Genomic DNA, 19,063 nt, shown 5'->3' with positions numbered 1-19,063 from the left:
CTGGTGGCGCAGTGGTTGAGAGCCCGCCTACCGATGCAGGGGACACGGGGCCATGCCCCGGTGCGGGAAGATCCCACATGCCGCGGAGCGGCTGGGCCCATGAGCCATGGCCACTGAGCCTGTGCATCCGGAGCCTGTGCTCCACAACGCAAGAGGCCACAACAGTGAGAGGCCCGCGTATCACAAAAAAAAAAAGAATTCACCGGACAGTTAAGGGGACAGGGGTTCGAGTCCTGCTCCAGGAAGATCCCATGTGCCGCGGAGCAACTAAGCCTGTGCGCCACAACTACTGAACCTGAGCTCTAGAGCCTGCAAGCCACAACTACTGAAGCCCGCGCACCTAGAGCCCGTGCTCCATAACAAGACAAGGAAGAGTAGTCCCTGCTCGCCGCAACTAGAGAAAGCCTGTGCACAGCAACAAAGTTCCAACACAGCCAAAATAAATAAATTTATTTAAAAAAAAGAATCTGCCTGCCAATGCAGGGCACACGGGTTCGAGCCCTGGTCCAGGAAGATCCCACATGCTGCAGAGCAACTAAGTCTGTGCATCACAACTACTAAGCCTGTGCTCTAGAGCCCACAAGCCACAACTACTGAGCCCATGCACCACAACTACTGAAGCCCACGTGCCTAGAGCCCGTGCTCCACAAAAAGAGAAGCCACCGCAATGAGAAGCCCGCTCACCGCAACAAGGAGTAGCCCCCACTCGCCGCAACTAGAGAAAGCTCACACGCAGCAACAAAGACCCAATGCAGCCAATAAATAAATTAATTAATTTTTTTAAAAAAAGAAATGAAAGGAGATGAAGAACAAGTGTCAGGAAATATTGGACATGAGGGTTCTTAGTGCAGTGATTGAAAGATTCTAAAGCACATTAATGCTGATTGTTGCACCAGTCCGTAAATTTACTTAAATCATTGAATCATACATTTGGTAGGGGCAAATTTCTTATCTGTAAAATGTACCTAAATAAAGCTGTTTGAAAAAAGAGCATTGGCCAGGGATTACTGTATTTGTCCCTGTCCCTCAGCTCAGCTGAGGTCTGCCTGGTTGCCAGGCACTGGTGTGGTTCCAGACACAATGCTCTCAACATTCTCTGAAGTCTGTTGTGAGCAGCAGCGTTCTGGACATGAGGTAGTGCTGCAGTATCTGTGATGCTGTGTGTCCTGCTGGTCCAGGAGATGTGGAGCTGGGCAGTGGCGACACTATCAGGGGACCTCAGACCAGGCCTAGCTCTCCGCTCATTGCTGTATTTGATGGCAGTTGAGATGGTCATGGTCGGAATTATCAAGGTCTGACTTCTTCATTCAAATAGAGACAAACTAGGCACTGGAGACTCTGCCCCTCTGGAGGAAAGACAACATATCTTTACGCTTTGCCTAACTGAAAATGAATTTGAAGGGCATGAGTCAACTTCGGAGGAACCCCTTTGGGAGACCACAGTATCAGTAATAAGAAAATTAGAAGTCATGAATAAAGACCTAGAAACATCTAACCCTTTTCTTAGGTGTAAAGTGGACATTCCAAAAACTACCAAAAGAGGACAAATCTCAAAATGTAAAAGATGTTGAGCTAATGGCTGGCATTACCAGAAAAATCTGGTCCTTAACAAGGTACAGCAGAGGACACACAAAATTCAAGTAGTTGCTACTGTTACATCCTTCAAAATCCATCAGGAAAATGAAGAAGAAATTCAGGTATCTCTATAAGGAAAAGTCTCATCTTCAAGGAAGCCTAACACTGTTTTCAAGAGAAGCTGAATGAGTGAAAAGAGTGAGCACATTTACTATACAGAATAAAAAGATATTACAAAACTTTTTTTAAAAAGCCAGATCAAGCTTCTGGGTGAACTTCAGGGAAGAAGGAGGATTGGGCTTCTGCTCCTGGAAAAGACACATGGATGGTGGGAGCTTGCAGTTGGATGTAACAAGTTCACCAGAAAACAGAGACCACATGGATGACAAATCAAAGGGAGTTTTGAAGACTATGACTGATGTGACTGAGTTAAATACTTACTTAAAAACTCTTGAAGAAAAAAGAAACCAACTGCATACTAACTGAACTGAGGAATATGAAATAATTGATGCCCTTAAATTTCATATGAAATGTCTCCAAACTGGGAAAGCGTCACTGCAGTCAGAAAAACAGCACAGTTAGAAAGGGACATGTCACAGTTCCAGTGGAAACTTAAAGTCCTCCTTGAACCATATCAGGAAAAAAATAATGTTCACCAGACACCTGATTTAGAGGGAACATACCTGCAAAGAAAGGTACAGTGGAATCTTTCAAAAGCAGACGACAAAACCAGCCATTAATGTGAAGAGATGGACATCTACAGAATACAAGCCAGAATTCTCTTTTTTTTGGGGGGGGGGAGGGGTGGGCACAGCACTGCGCAGCATGTAGGATCTTACTTCCCCGACCAGGGACTGAACCGCGGATCGAACCCAGGCCCTTGGTAGTGAGAGCGAGGAGTCCTAACCACTGGACCGCCAGGGAATTCCCAAGACAGAATTCTTTCAGGAAAATGTGGAAGAATCACACATTATTATCAAAGCCTATTTAGAGAAAAGTTCATGACAATGAGTTGAAACCTCTATTGGCTGAATTCTGTGTAGTGTCCCTCCATAGCTTAAGAAAATGTATACCTGAGACAAATAAACTGAGGAAGAATGTAAGGTTTTGTAAAAGATCCTTATGTCCCTGATGTTTCAAATAGGACAGGGGAAGAGGACAGAGAGGGCTATCAGGCATCCTCTGGATGTCCAGATTCTGAAGGAAGGAGCAGCCCCAGGCTGAGGCTGGTTGAGGATCCAACATCCCTCCAAGGACCAGGACCCCAGGGGACAGATGCCTCCAGGAGGGCAGCTTCATCCTGACAGAGCAGATCTTTCTCAAGATCAAAAGAGAGTGTGCCCTGGTGCAGACAGCAGCTATAGGGACTTTCTTTTGATTCAACAAATCATGGGATCGGAATTGAACTGGTCCGGGCTCTGATTCTACACCTTATCCCTTGTCAAACTTCAGATGTTTTAGAAAGGCTTAAGGGAGCAGCTCAGGAGAAGAGAACTCTGGTCTTCCCCCTGTTCCAGAAATTCAGAAAGAAATTGCCTGGGAATCTTCTCCATGGAGGGACTTCCCTGGCCCTGCACATCTCGCCATCTTCCATCAGCCACAAGAAATGATTTTATACCAAAGGCTGTCCACACAGCCTGAAAGAGAAGTGAGTCACCTTGGAATTGATCCCACTTTCTATTGAGCCTGCAACTATAGAACCAGAACCACAACCAGACGCTCTTTCTCTGCTAAAATAATTTTCTTTTTCTCTATTTTAGTTTTATTGCTATTAAGTGATTATATAATGTCTAAAATGAAAACCACATGGGATTATGCTTCTATGCCTGTATATTATTTCAGTGTGACACTAAATTAATTGCTTCTGTTTTATTTTATTTGCAAGCAGTGTAATTACAGTTTGTTGTTGTTTTTAACAGGTGTTCTAAAATAATCTAGGAAACCAGCAAATATTTTATTTTGACTTCCTTTTAAAATAATTTATGTTTTTTTCTCTACTGGGTTTTTTTTTGGGTTTGTTTTTTTTGGCTGCCTTGGGTCTCTGTTGCCATGCGTGGACTTTCTCTAGTTGCGGTGAGCAGGGGCTACTCCTCGTTGCAGTGCACGGGCTTCTCTTGTTGCGGAGCACGGGCTCCAGGTGCACAGGCCTCAATAGTTGCGGCACACGGGCTCAGCAGTTGTGGCCCACAGGCTCCAGAGCACAGGCTCAGTAGCTGTGGCGCACGGGCCTAGTTGCTCCACGGCATGTGGGATCCTCCCGGACCAGGGATCAAACCCGTGTCCCCCGCACCAGCAGATGGATTCTTAACCACTGAGCCACCAGGGGAGCCCTCTCTATTGGTTTATTGCCATTATATAAAGTGACACACACATCTCAAAAGGAGACCTGATAGGTTTATAATGTTTAGGATTGTGTTGTACCTGATGTGAAAGTGAATCACATTTAACACTGAAGCCACAGCTGCTTTAACCTCCACAACCTAAACTCCTTAGGGTGTTGACTACAAGCAACCTTAACCTTGACCCTGAAAGCTGCCCTCGGGGAAAGGGCTGACTGAGTTCACAGGTCAAACCCAGCCACTCTTCACCCAGCCCTGCCCCAGACAAAATTATGAAGGTGACAAGGTTTTTTCAGGACCCCTGATTCCCTTGCCTGTCCCTGTCCTGTGTGCTATACCACTCCGCCCCATCATAAGCCTGGATTTGGGATTGGGAAGGACCTCAGAAGCCAGAGTCAACCCTCACCACTCCCTCCCTGAGCTTTCTCACCTTCACAACTGTGCAGTCAGTAGAACATTTAAACACCCTAAATGAGGGCTTCCCTGGTGGCACAGTGCTTAAGAACCCGCCCACCAATGCAGGGGACACTGGTTCAAGCCCTGGTCCGGGAAGATCCCACAAGCCATGGAGCAAGTAAGCCCGTGTGCCACAACTACTGAGCCTGCGCTCTAGAGCCCACGAGCCACAACTACTGAGGCCATATGCCACAACTACTGAAGCCCACATGCCTAGAGCCCGTGCTCCACAACAAGAGAAGCCACCACAGTGAGAAGCCCACACACCACAATGAAGACCCAATACAGCCAAAAATAAATAAATAAAATAAATAAATAAATAAAACCGTAAATGAGACCATGAGGCCACCCTGCTCAAAGCCCATCAATGCCTCCAAGTCACACTGAGACTCAAATCTATGCTTCCATGAACCCCCCCAAGGTGGTGCATGTCCTGGTCCAGTCATGTACATGCCCAAGTCCCTCCTAACAGCCACTGGCCATCCTTCTGTTCAATTAGCATCTCAAGCTCACTTGTGTCATTCCCTCTGTCAGAAGCACCTTTCCACTGATAGGTGGGTGCTCCCTCCTTAATTTAGGTACCAATTCTGATCCTGTCTTCTTAAGGTGGCCTTTCCCAGCCACTGTAGCTTAGTGATGGCATTTCATCCGTCCCTCTCTATTCCTTTGCCCTATTTACTGCCTCCTAGCAGTCATCCTTCCTGAAATCGTTTTATTTCCATGTTTATTCACGTCTACTTTCTGCATCACCCTCTGCACTATAAACGGCCAATAGGACAGAGAGATTATCTTACTTCCACTGAGTCCTCTCCTGTCTGGCACATGATAGGAGCTCATTAAGTATTTGAGAAACTGAGCAAGAAATTAATGAGTCCAGTGGTAAGACCCATGAGATCTTAGACCTGCCCAAACATCAGAGTAAGGCCATTCTGGGCCTCCAGTACAGGACCTCCTTGGAGCCTGACCTGGGACCCAGCTGCTCCCACTACCTGAATGTTCCCAGGGGAACAAAGCTTATGTCCCAGAAACTGCTCCTCTCTCACGTGTGGGTTTCAGGCCAAAGACTGTGCATTCACACGGTCCATGTGGAGGGCAGGGGAAGCTCCAGGTTGCAGGGAAACAGGGAGGTGGTATTAAGGAAAGAGACATGGTGGGGTGGCCACTGCCTCCTGTACCGCAATGTTGAGCAGGAAAGAGCTGGGGTGCCTTTGTGGTAAATGAAAAGCCACTGGGCCTCAGGGGCCCAGATTACTTCACTGGTTCGGACAGTCAGTCCCTAGCGAGGAGGGACCTGCAAGCGTTTAACACCCAGGTCCTCCTGGGAGTCATGACTAATATCTGCGAGGCGAGAAGTCACAAAGCACAGACCTTCATCAGAGCTCCATGCTGTCTTCTACTTCATCACCTGTAAGCCCCCCTGATGGCTCCCCTCCAGTGCAAGAGTTACATGCAGAGATGAGGAAACAGGTTCAAACAAGCTCCAAATTATGAAACACTGAGAGGTGGTTATCAGCTCAGAAACTTAAACCCGCTCCCTGGAATCCCTCAACTCTAACACAGAGACATGCAGGTTAAATGAGATGAATCTAGGCAAAACTCTTAGCACATGGTAAAATAAGTTGCTACTTTTATCATCACACTCATAACTGGCATTGAATCTGGGACTTCCATCCCCAAATCCCATTCATCTTCCACTCTCTGAAAAGCTGTTTTGCCTCTGTTTACGCTTTTTTTTCCCAATTATTTTTTTTAATTGAAGTACAGCTGATTTACAATGTTGTGTTAGTTTCCAGTGTATAACAAGGTGATTCAGATATAGATATATATTCTTTTCAGATTCTTTTCCATTATAGGTTATTACAAGATATTGAGTACGGTTCCCTGTGCTATACAGTAGGACCTTGTTGTTTATGTATTTTATATATAGTAGTGTGTATCTGTTAATCCCAAACTCCTAATTTATCCCTCCCCCTCCTTTCTCCTTTGGTAACCATAAGTTTGTTTTCTGTGTCTGTGAGTCTATTTCTGTTTTGTAAATAAGTTCATTTGTATCTTTTTAGATTCCACATATAAGTGATGTTATATGATATTTGTCTTTGTCTGGCTTACTTCACTTTGTATGATAATCTCTAGATCCATCCATGTTGCTGCAAATAGCATTATTTCATTCTTTTTTATGGCTCAATAATATTCCACTGTATATATGTACCACATCTTCTTTACCCATTCATCTGTCAATGGACATTTACATTGTTTCCATGTTGGCTATTGTGAATAGTGCTGCTATAAACATAGGGGTGCATGTATCTTTTTAAATTACAGTTTTGTCTGGATATATGCCCAGGAGTGGGATTGCTGGATCATATGGCAACTCTATTTTTAGTTTTTTGAGGAATCTCCATACTGTTTTCCATAGTGGCTACCCCAACTTACATTCCCACCAACAGTGTAAGAGGGCTCGCTTTTCTCCACATCCTCTCCAGGATTTATTATTTGTAAACATTTTATGATGGCCATTCTGACCAGTGTGAGGTGATAGCTCAAAGTAGTTTTGATTTGTATTTCTCTAACAATGAGCGATGTTGAGCATCTTTTCACGTGTCTGTTGGCCATCTGGATGTCTTCTTTGGAGAAATGTCTATTTAGAGCTTATGCCCATTTTTTGATTGGGTTGTTTGTTTGCTTGTTTGTTTGATATTGAGCTGTATGAGCTGTTTATGTACTTTGGAAATTAAGCCCTTGTCAGTCACATCATTTGCAAATATTTTCTCCCATTCCATAGGTTGTCTTATTTTGGTTTTCGTTTCCTATGCTGTGCAAAAGCTTGTAAGTTTGATTAAGTCCCATTTGCTTATTGTTTAAACTTTTACGGGCTGGCAAACTGCATCAAAATGTTTAGGGTGAGAGGACCTCTCATGGAGGGAAATGGTCATTTACTCAGGAGGAGGGCCCCCAGAGATTGTGGGTATGCGCACGCTTGGGCCAGGTCTGTGCAGCTTGGAAGCGTAAGAGCACACCTTTCCAGAGGCAGATCCAAACATCAGTGGGTACAGGTGGGAAAGGGGTTCAGCCTTGAGTTCAGATCACAAGAACAAGGGAAACCAAGGGTAAAGGGGGTCATTTCAGGCTCACTGTGAGTGGGGAAGAAACAATGGGAGCAGAATTAGCAAATGTAATCCTAATTAGAACCACAGTGGGGATTCTTTCTGGAACTGGGCAAAACCTTTTGGAGGTAACTATGGGAATAAATGTGAGAGGGTAGTAAAGTCAGTAGTATAACACTGGAAATAAACGTGTGTGCTTCTCTGCAACATAAGAGCTGAAGCCTAGTGAGTGCTCGCTCTGCCTTGCTCCGAGCCCTGACATCTACCAACCCGTGTCACCATCTGGTATCACCATCATTTGAGTATGTGCCTCTTTTCAAGTTCAGAGTGTGGAGTTGTTCCTGCCTCATTCTCGGCCTTCGGTGACCTGCAGAGCTTTCCACAGACCACTAACTGCTTCATGTGGGAACTTAATAGGACTGTAATTCTTAGATAATGCTCCATAACTATAGATTATCTCCATGTGACTCTTGGATGTCCTTCCTTGTTATTCTATTTGTAGGTGGTATAATGACAGTATTTTGTGACTACCAAAAGACCACTAAAATCATCAGAAACACAGAATTTTCTTTTTTCTAAAATGATTTAGCTCTTTTTCTCTTCTATTTTTATTGCTAGTATTTAAGTAAGGGCAAAATTTTGGTTGTTTCTGTTTAACAGGGCCCCGTAACGTGAACACTAAGGGAGTATTTTACATGAGTGGACTCACAACTAGAAAGATGTAGAAGGCAAAGTTTATTTCAATGTAACAAGAGCTGAGTTACTCTAGTTACAGCACTAATATGTTTAACAAAACTGATTTCTGATTTAAGAAAAAGTAGGTCGTGAAACATTTTATATGGCCCAGCATCCCTTTCTTCAGCATTTATCACATGTAGTTTTGTTTGGGTTTTTTTACTTTTTATTGGGGTAGAGCTGATCCACCATGTTGTCATCATGTATAGTTTTGTACTAATGGCCCCTGTGAGCTGTGCCACCTTCCCCCTTCCCCCTCAGAATGGAGCTCTGGCCCTGGATTAGCAGCCCAGAGTGGGTGCTTTCCTCCAGAGGCAGCCCAGTTTCTCACTCTCAGGAGGCAATGCTCTCCACCCACTCCCTAGCAGCACCATAACCCTGATTAACATCTCCAACCAGCCTTTCAAAAAACACGTTTCAGTTAAGTTTGGTGTAGAAGAAATAGTGTTATCCAAATATGTAAGAGGGACACTGAACTTAGATTTAATCCTAAGGCTCAAGCTAAACCTCCCAGGATGATCCTTAAGACATAACCTTAATCCTAACTCTGAAATGTGCCCCAGTTGGGCCCCTACCCAGTTCACAGGTCAAACCCAGCACTTTTCAGGCAGGCCAGCCCATGGCAAGAATATGACTGTAACGATTTTTTTCAGGACCCTGATCCCCTTCTCTTTTCTTTGTCCTTCACTGCCTGTCCTCACCACAAGTCTGGATTTGGGGTTGGAAAGGACCTCAGAGGTCAAGGTGCCAATCCTGCTCCTCCTGGTGTCACCTGCACCCTCTCAGTGGCTGCCTAGCCAACCCAGTGTAGAACCGATGTCCATGGACAGTTTACAACTGTGCCTTCCATCAGGGAAGGGCTTCCTAATGTTCCGTTAGTACGTCAAGGTCATTTTTTCTCAGAGCCTTGCACTGGCTATTTCCTCTGCCAAGAATGCCCTTCCCCACACAGGTGGGTGGCTGCCTCCTCCATATAGAAACCAGTTCTGCTCCTGTCTTCTTAAGGTGCCATTTCCCAACCACCAAGGGCTAGTGACTGTGCTTACTGCATCCCTCTCTACTCCTCTGCCCTACACATGGCCTCATAGCACTCATCCTCCCTGAAATCATTTTACTTCCACGTTTGTTCCTTGTCTGCATTTTCCTCTGAATTGTAAAGGTTGTTAAGACAGATATCTTACTCCTGCTGAGCCCTCTCTCCTGTCTGGCACATGTGAGGCATTCATTAAGGACCTGGGGAATTGAGTAAGAAATGAAAAAAGTGAATCCAGTGAGAAGACCTGAGACCTCAGATCTGTCTAAACTACAGAGTAAGGCCGTTCTGGGCCTCCCAGTGCAGGACCCACACACCTGCAGATGCCTCCTTAGAGCCCTACCTGGGACCCTGTTGTTCCCCGCTGCCCACACATCCCCTGAGGAGCCCTGGCTTTGTCTTACAGACTGCCCCACCTTCATGTACGGGTGATGGGCCAGCCTCTTTGAGGTCCACCCCTAACAGTGAGTTCTATGACTCCACATTAATGTAGGTCATGGAGATGGCTGGGAACCCCAAGGTTGTGGGTAAAGAGGACAGAGATGCTAAGGAAAAAGACATGGTGGGGTGGCCACTGGACTCCTAAACCACAGTTGAGCAGCAAAGAGCTTGGGTGCTTTTGTGGTAAAGGAAAAACCACAGGACCTTGGGGACCTAGATGGTTTCACTGGCTTGGAGAGTCCCTAGCGAGGAGGCAGGAAAGTACCAGCACTCACCAGGTCGTCCCTGAGTGTGGTAACTAATGTCTGTGGGCGAACAAGTCAACAAAGCACAGAGCGCCATATAACCCCTCATGGCTATCTTCGAGAAAGGGGATTGCATTGTCCGCAGAGGTGAGGAAACCGAGGTTCAAACAAGCTCCAGATCACACAATATTCACAGTTGGTGTACAGCTCAGGCTCTAAAACCAGACTGGGGACCAGTCTCACCTCTGCACCTTCCTAGCTGGGTCCTCGGGACATATTCTTGTAACTCTTCATCCCCTCGACTTCCTTAACTCTTAGCTTAGCTGAGGGTTGTTGTACAGGTTAAATAAGATGAAGTTATGTAAAACTCTTGGCACATGGTAAACTCTCGTGTAAGCTGCTCTTTTTATCATCACAAACTAAGCTAATGACATACCTGGCACTGAATCTGGGACCTCTACCACCAAATCCTATTCACTTCCCACACTCAAAAACAGTTTGCCTGTGTTTAAACTGTGTTTGCCTTATAGACTGCTTCAAAGTGTTGAAAGTATGAGGATCTTTCCTGGAGGGAAACGGTAAGCATCATTCACTCAGGAGGAGGGACTGAAAATAAATCAGCTGGGGCCAGGTGTGTGCAGGTGGGCAGCACAGGAGCGCACTCTTCAGGGGCAGATTCAGCCATCGATGGGGACATGGTAGGAGAGAGGTTCAGCAGAAAGCTCTGAGTGCAGATGGCAAGAACTGCCCCTGGGGTGAGGGATACCAGGGGTGGAGGGGGCATTTCTGGCTCAGCATGAGAGGTAGAGAAATGTTGGGAAATTCACTAACACATGTGATCCCAACTAGTCCCCTAGGAGATACTTTCTGTACCTTTGAAGCTTACTATTGAAATAAATGTGAGTGGATACCTTAGGTAGTATTAGAATAAACATTTGGGGACTTCTCTAAAATGATAGCAGATAAATGTCAGTGAGTGATTCCCCCACCACTGCGCTGCCCTGAACACTCACATTCGCTAATTTGTGGCACCATCTGATGTCACCACATTTGAGTTTGAGCCTCTTTTCAAGTTCAGAGTGTGGAGATGTTTCTGTCTCACTTTCAGCCATTGGTGACCTGCAGAACACCCACTGCTCCATGTGGGAACTTGATAGGATCGTGATCCTCAGTACTCTAAAACCACAGATTACTCAACATGAGTCTCAAAATTAAGTGTTCTCTTGGCACTCTATGTGTAGGTGGTATAATGACAGTATCTTTGTTCTTGTTAACAAGGCCACTAAAATCATCAGAAACACAGCAAGAACTTTGTCTTTCTTCTGAAATAATTTTTCTTTGCTTTTCTGCTATTATTTAAGTGATCACACAGTATCTCAAATGGAGAATTAATATGATTATAACGTATAAGGTAGAGTTTTGTAAATGTTCATTATATTAAATATGAATTATACGGGTAATTTGTCCTCATATTATCTGCTTTCTGGGCAGCACAGAAAGAATATTTTTGTCAGTACTATTTAGTCTAGAAACACATTTTTTTCTCTCTTTTGATGTAATTTTGGACTTTCTTACCATTGTTTTCACTACTATTGCTAAGTAACTGTACATTTGCTCAAGTTGAAGCTTGAGAGAATTATAATTTCTAAGATGGTGCTTCAAAACTGGATTTCATTAGGGAGTAAATTTGGTGAGTGCCTTGTTTTCTTTTCCTCTATAGCTAGACTGTGTAAGGACAGTATTTTGGTGATGGATATTTATTAATATCCCGTAACTAGTGAGAGTTTATCGTGAGTGGTCTTATGACGACTAGAGAGATTTGAAAGACAATGTTTACTTCTGTGTCCCAAGAACTAGATTGACTCTAGTTATAAGACTAATATAGTTAACTAAGTTATTTTTGGTTCAAAAAGAAAGTAGTCTGTGAAAACTTTTAGAGGCCAAGCCTTACTTCCTTCAGTACCCATCTATCCATCCTGTATTTAGTGTATAAATAGCATTGAGGAGAACTGCTCTGTGGATTCAGCCACCTTCATCCTTCAGCCTCAGAATCCAGCTCTGCACAAAGATTACCAATATGGAATGGGAGGTTTCACCCAGTTTCACCATTTTTTTCCTACGCCACCCTATTCCATGCCCCCCACCCACTGCTGACCCACCGTAACCCTGATGAACATCTCTCAGAACCAGCCTTTCAGGGTGCACACTTTAGTGAATGAGAATGTAGGTGAAACAGAGTCACTGTGATGCATAAGAAGGACTCTGAACTCAGATTCAACCTTGAGATTCTTCACCCTCCAAACCCAGCCAGCCCAAGGCCAAATTATGATGATTAAAATATTTTTTTAGGCCCGCTGATTCCCATCTCTGTTCTAATGCCCTTCACCTCTCCCTCGCCACCCCAAGTTTTGTCTTGGGAATGGAAAGGACCTCAGCCAAGCTGTCGACCCTCCCCCACTTCCCATTGGCCACCTCTATCCTCAGCCACTGATTGGCCAACCCAGTGACAGTTGGAGCTGATGTTCACAGACAGTTTAGAACTCTGCCTTCCACCAGGACAGAGCAAGGGCACATGGTCCAGGAGGCACAAGCCCCTGCTGAGGACCAGCCTGCCATGACTGGGCCTTGGGAACCCCTACCTCTCTCGGGATCATTTTCCACTCGCCACTGCAGACTGCCATGAGACGTAAGCAAGGTTGTGTGCAGCCAGCCGCCCTTCAAACCTCACAGCATTGTCGGTGCCCAGGTCATCCATGTCACAGGCAGAGACAACCATCTACACCAGCTGGGCTATAGCAGGCCCCCTTCCCAACGACCTGAGGTCCTTCAGAATGGCTGATCTGAATGAGGTGGTGGAGTCTAGGAATAAATGTATTTTGTTGTTCAAATTAACAGAATACAGACCACTTCCTGGTCTTGTGGAGAAGAGCATAAAGCATGCAGTAGTGCATGTCTCTGACCTTGGCCACGGGTGAGTGAGACTACTATCAATTCTACTTTAAAAAATAAAATTTCAAAGTGTCTCTTATTTGGTTTTGATGGAAAAAATTTTCACATATTGAGGTACGGGGAAGTCGTTCTGTCTTTCACATGATTTAACTTGAACTTTATGCTAACTAGAGTAGCTTGTTTTGTGGCCCATCGAACACGTACAGTACATCTGCTTTAACCATTAAAGAAAAGAATGCATTCAAAAATCAGAATGGAGTAAGTGTGGTTCAGGTGTCCAAACTAGAGCCAGGTGGCCATTGTGGATGTAGTTTCAGACAAGTTCCTGCATCACTGAGAACTCGAAATTTCTGAACTGGATGAATTCAAGGCCACCACCAGCCGTTCTCAAAACAATATCTGCTAGCAGCTGCCAGCTGCAACCTTGTGGTCTCAAGGTCTTCATTTGTAAGTACGCAACTATTTCAGACTCCAACCAATCCTTACTTGACAAGCACCCTTACTTCTTGCCAGCTTCAGTCCTAATTCTTGACAAACAACTTATGTAGTTTTGTGAGTTTTGCCTTTATAAGCCTCCCCATTCTGTAGTCCAGCAGAGCACAATTCAAGTGCTTCTGGAATCTGTATCTCCCAGATTATAGTCCTCAGTTTGGCTCAAATAAAACTCTTTTCTATTCCCTTTATAGATTGTTTGTTGATTATTTCAGTCAACAATTTATTATTTTTTGTCACACGGTTATTATTTGGGGTGGGGGTGGGAATAGTAGACCAAAGAAAGCACCCTCCCCCCACAGCCAAAGAAGCATTGTTAGTTTTTAGTTGTATCATGACATTTTGCCTGATCACACAACTGAAGTTTTTCTTTGATCACATTGAATCATGAATGCTTTTGAGTTTGGCAGATATGTCCCCAACTAACCCAAGTATACGGGGTCTCCATCAGTTGATGCATTTTCATCCTAGGTGACGTTCTAGGATGTCTCTGCCTAGAGGCTTCCTGATGCAGCCCGCACCTAAACGGATTTCCCATATAGGCTGGCCCTGGCCCTCTGCTCTCCTGAAATGACCCAAGATGAGATCTGACCCCTGGACACATCGCTGAGTATTGATTTACCTGAAGTGTCCCTCAATGTCGAATGTGCCTGGGTGACTTCGTGGTGTTCAGGACAAGCCCAACTCAGGTCCAGGCAAATTACCTCCCAGCAAAGATCTGTCTCTCAGCACACTGTTCTGGGCACTATGTCCACCATTCTCTTTTTTATCCTATTTGCAATTTTGTCTTTCCTTATAACTGTGGTTTTTATTCCTCTTGATGTAATAGGCATAAGTTTATGAATTTTGAATTATGGTTGACTCCAACTTAGGGATGTCTTAGAATTGGATCTTGTGGGGGAAAGGCATGTAGCAAATGAATATACATTCCATAGTAAACTGAAAGCTATTCAGCATGATTTCATGGTTTGTTCTAAAAAAAAAAAAAAAAAATCTTTTTCCTGTTAAATAAATAATTGTACTAACCATGGAACCTTAAAACAAAATCTGGAATCTGAGTTTCAGCGACAGCCTTTTTTTTTTTTTTGGCTGCGCCGAGCGGCTTATGGGATCTTAGTTCCCTGACTAGAGACTGAACGTGCCATGGCAGTGGAAGCACTGAGTCCTAATCACTGGACTGCCAGGGAATTCTCCAGACAGACTTCTCTTTAATGACACTTTTGTACTTCCTCAGTAAAATGGAAGATGTGTGAATAATTAAGAAAAATAAAATTAGAAAAGAGGAGAGAGTTTAGAATCGAAGGTTGATTATTTGGATAGACTATTTGTTTTGTATTCCTTCCAACTGACAGAATATTTAGGACACATCAGGTTTCAGAAAGGCAAGTGGTATTTTTCTTAGACAAAATAACAGAAGAATATTATCAGGATATATAAGTGTTCTGTAAATAAATATACATGCATCTATATTCATATTCATATACATAATGTGTTATATCCTTAGGAATATTAAGAAAGTGCTACACTTGATTATTTCTCAATGTGAAGTGTGTGCTATAATGAATGCAAGGTTAGAGATAAGAATATGTGATCTGACATAAAAGTTGGTAGTAAAGGAAATCTTAAGGTCTAAATACCATTACGAAGGTTTTGGCTACATATGTCAAGTTTTCTAGGTTTTAGCCTAAAGTAATATTACCCAAGGATCTGAAATTGTCTCCCAGGTCATTAGCATCCCAGCCATGGCAGCTTAACCAATTTATTCCTGGGAAAATGTTGTTAGTGTGTCATGATTATATGCATATGAAACAGTTCTGAAAAGGACCCCAGGACTGAATAAGAAGAAATATATTTCACGTGTACTCAGTTTCATTGTATTAAAGTCTCTATTCTTGGGGATTTCACATTTTATTTGAACTTCTTAATTTGAATGTTAGAAATAAAATATAGGGAAGGATAAATTAGGAGTTTGGTATTAACATATACACATTCCTATATATAAAATGGGTAACCAACAAGGACCTACTGCATAGCACAGGGAACTATACTCAGTATTTTGCAATAACCTATAAGGGAAAACAATCTGAAAAAATATATATATAATATATATATAAAATGTATATAACCTACTGTAACCCTGATGAACATCTACATTCTCATTCTCTACATTTACATATATAAAATGTATATATAAAACTGAATCACTGTGCCGCACACCTGAAACACAACATTGTAAATCAACTATACTTCAATTTTTAAAAGTAATAATTTTTGAATAAAATATAATTAATATATTAAAACCTACTTACACGTCTTCCTGAAGCACCCAGACAGCAAGAGGCCTCAGATTTTAGAACAGCAGAATTCAGTGGTATGTTGATTTTTATCAAGTCTGGGAGTCAAGAGGAAAGTAGCATGAAGATCTTGGAAAACCAGAATGATGTTAAAGCATTAGAAGAATAGAAGGGTAGATTTAAATGATATAATAATTATAATTTTAATGAGTAAATAATTAACAAAAGTTAAACATGAATTATAATTTAATGTTCTAATGGTTAACATACAGTAAATTTCAATTTTCTTAACATTATATCATCTGGGCTTATAATATTGATATTGGGTTATGAAATAATTATTATTTCTCTAATAATAAAATCTATTTTATAAATATAATAAATATGTAGTACTATTAAAATATTAATAGAAACTTAATTTTGAATTTAAAATGTTTTATTAACACCAATATTACATTAGTGATTGATAAAATATTATATTTTCATAATCTTTTAGGGTAATACTTTCCAAATTTATAATTAATACTTATATAGAATCATATATGGTATCTGTTGGCCAATAAATAAAGTGATGTTCCTTATACTAATGTCATTTTCCATTTGACTGAACAAAGAAAGTGAATGTACTCCCTCTGGTGAGAGCACCAGAATCACAACTAACTGCTGAACAATCATCGACAGGAAGACGCTGGAACTCACCAAAAAAGATACCCCACATCCAAAGACAAGGAGAAGCCACAGTGAGACGGTATGAGGGGCGCAATCACAATAAAATCATATCCCATCACTGCTGGGTGGGTGACTCACAGACTGGAGAACACTTATACCACAGAAGTCCACCCACTGGAGTGAAGGTTCTGAGCCCCACGTCAGGCTTCCCAACCTGGGGGTCAGGCAATGGGAGGAGGAATTCCTAGAGAATCAGACTTAGAAGGCTAGTGGGATTTGATGGCAGGACTTTGACAGGACTGGGAGAAACAGAGACTCCACTCTTGGAGGGCACACACAAAGTAGTGTGCGCATCGGGACCGAGGGGAAGGAGCAGTGACCCCATAGGAGACTGAACCAGACCTCACTGCTGGTGTTGGAGGGTCTCCTGCAGAGGCAGGGAGTGGCTGTGTCTCACTGTGAGGATGGGGACACTGGTGGGAGAGGTTCTGGGAAGTACTCCTTGGTGTGAGCCATCCCAGAGTCTGCCATTGGTCCCACGAAAGAGCCTGGGTAGGCTCCACTGTTGGGTCACCTCAGGTCAAACAACCAAACAGGGAGGGAACCCAGCCCCACCCATCAGCGGACAAGTGGATTAAAGTTTTACTGAGCTCTGCCAACCAGAGCAACAGCCACCTCTATCCACCACCAGTCCCTCCCATCAGGAAACTTGCACAAGTCTCTTAGATAGCCTCATCCATCAGAGGACAGACAGCAAAAGCAAGAAGAACTACAATTCTGCAGCCTGTGGAAGGAAAACCACATTCACAGAAAGACAGACAAAATGAAAAGGCAAAGGACTTTGTACCAGATGAAGGAACAAGATGAAACCCCAGAAAAACAACTAAATGAACAACCTTCATAGGCAACCTTCCAGAAAAATAATTCAGAATAATCATAGTGAAGATGATCCAGGACCTCAGAAAAAGAATGGAGGCAAAGATCGAGAAGATGCAAGAAATGTTTAACAAACACCTACAAGAATTAAAGAACAAACAAACAGAGATGAACAATACAATAACTGAAATGAAAAATGCACTAGAAGAAATCAATAGCAGAATAACTGAGGCAGAAGAACGGATAAGTGACCTGGAAGACAGAATGGTGGAATTCACTGCGGGAGAACAGAATAAAGAAAAAAGAATGAAAAGAAATGAACACAGCCTAAGAGACCTCTGGGACAAAATTAAACACAACATCATTCACATTATACGGGACCACAAGGAGAAGAGAGAGAGAAAGGACCCGAGAAAATATTTGAAGAGATTATAGTCGAAAAGTTACCTAACATGGGAAAGGAAACAGCCACCCAAGTCCAGGAAGCACAGAGAGTCCCATACAGGATAAATCCAAGGAGAAATACGCCGAGACACATGGTAATCAAGTTGACAAAAAATAAACACAAAGGAAAAATTGAAAGCAGCAAGGGAAAAATGACAAATAACATACAAGGGAACTCCCTTAAGGTTAACAGCTGATTTCTCAGCAGAAACTCTACAAGCCAGAAGGAAGTGCCATGACATATTTAAAGTGATGAAAGGGAAGAACCTACAACCAAGATTACTCTACACTGCAAGGATCTCATTCACATTTGATACAGAAATCAAGAGCTTTACAGACAAGCAAAAGCTAAGAGAATTCACCACCACCAAACCAGCTCTACAATAAATGCTAAAGGAACTTCTCTAAGTGGGAAACACAAGGGGAGAAAAGGACCTACAAAAACAAACACAAAACAATTAAGAAAATGGTAATAGGAACATACGTATAAATAATTACCTTAAATGTAAATGGATTAAATACTCCAACCAAAAAACACAGGCTCACTGAATGCATACAAAAACAAGAGCTGTACACATGCTGTCTACAAGAGACCCACTTCAGACCTAGGGACACATACAGACTGAAAGTGAGGGGATGGAAAAAGATATTCAATGCAAATGCAAATCAAAAGAAAGCTGCAGGGGCTTCCCTGGTGACACAATGGTTGAGAGTCTGCCTACCAATGCAGGGGACACAGGTTTGTGCCCTGGTCCGGGAAGATCCCACATGCCGTGGAGCAGCTGGGCCCGTGAGCCATGGCCGCTGAGCCTGCACGTCCGGAGCCTGTGCTCTGCAACAGGAGAGGCCACAACAGTGAGAGGCACGTGTACCAGGAAAAAAGAAACCTGGAGTACCAATACTCATATAAGATAAAATAGACTTTAAAATAAAGAACGTTAAAAGAGACGAGGAGGGACACTACATAATGATCAAAGGATCAATCCAAGAAGAAGATATAACAATTATAAATATATATGTACCCAACATAGGAGCACCTCAATACCTAAGTCAACTGCTAACAGCTTTAAAAGAGGAAATTGACAGTAACACAGTAATAGTGGGGGATTTTAACACCTCACTTACACCAATGGACAGATCATCCAAACAGAAAATTAATAAGGAAACACAAGCTTTAAATGACACAATAGACCAGATAGATTTCATTGATATTTATAGGACATTCCACCCAAAAACAGCAGATTACACTTTCTTCTCAGGTGCCCATGGAACATTCTCCAGGATTGATCACATCACAGGCCACAAATCAAGTAGCTTCAAGATGGTGGAAGAGGGCTTCCCTGGTGGTGCAGTGGTTGAGAGTCCTCCTGCTGATGCAGGGGACACAGGTTCATGCCCCGGTCTGGGAAGA

The 19,063-nt window shown here is 43.1% G+C and overlaps 1 long non-coding RNA gene across 1 annotated transcript in view; it reads right to left on the bottom strand.

Moving 5' to 3' along the window:
* Positions 1 to 15,838, bottom strand: part of LOC116744078 — a 99,834-nt gene extending 83,996 nt beyond the window's left edge. Inside the window, exon 1 of the long non-coding RNA XR_004346948.1 lies at positions 15,679 to 15,838. This is a non-coding gene — a long non-coding RNA (uncharacterized LOC116744078). The remainder of the gene's footprint in view (positions 1 to 15,678) is intronic.
* Positions 15,839 to 19,063: the final 3,225 nt, after the last annotated feature.

The sequence above is a fragment of the Phocoena sinus genome, chromosome 19 (genome assembly GCF_008692025.1).
Source record: "Phocoena sinus isolate mPhoSin1 chromosome 19, mPhoSin1.pri, whole genome shotgun sequence".
Taxonomy (NCBI): Eukaryota; Metazoa; Chordata; class Mammalia; order Artiodactyla; family Phocoenidae; genus Phocoena; species Phocoena sinus.
This window is presented reverse-complemented; position numbering and strand designations above follow the sequence as displayed.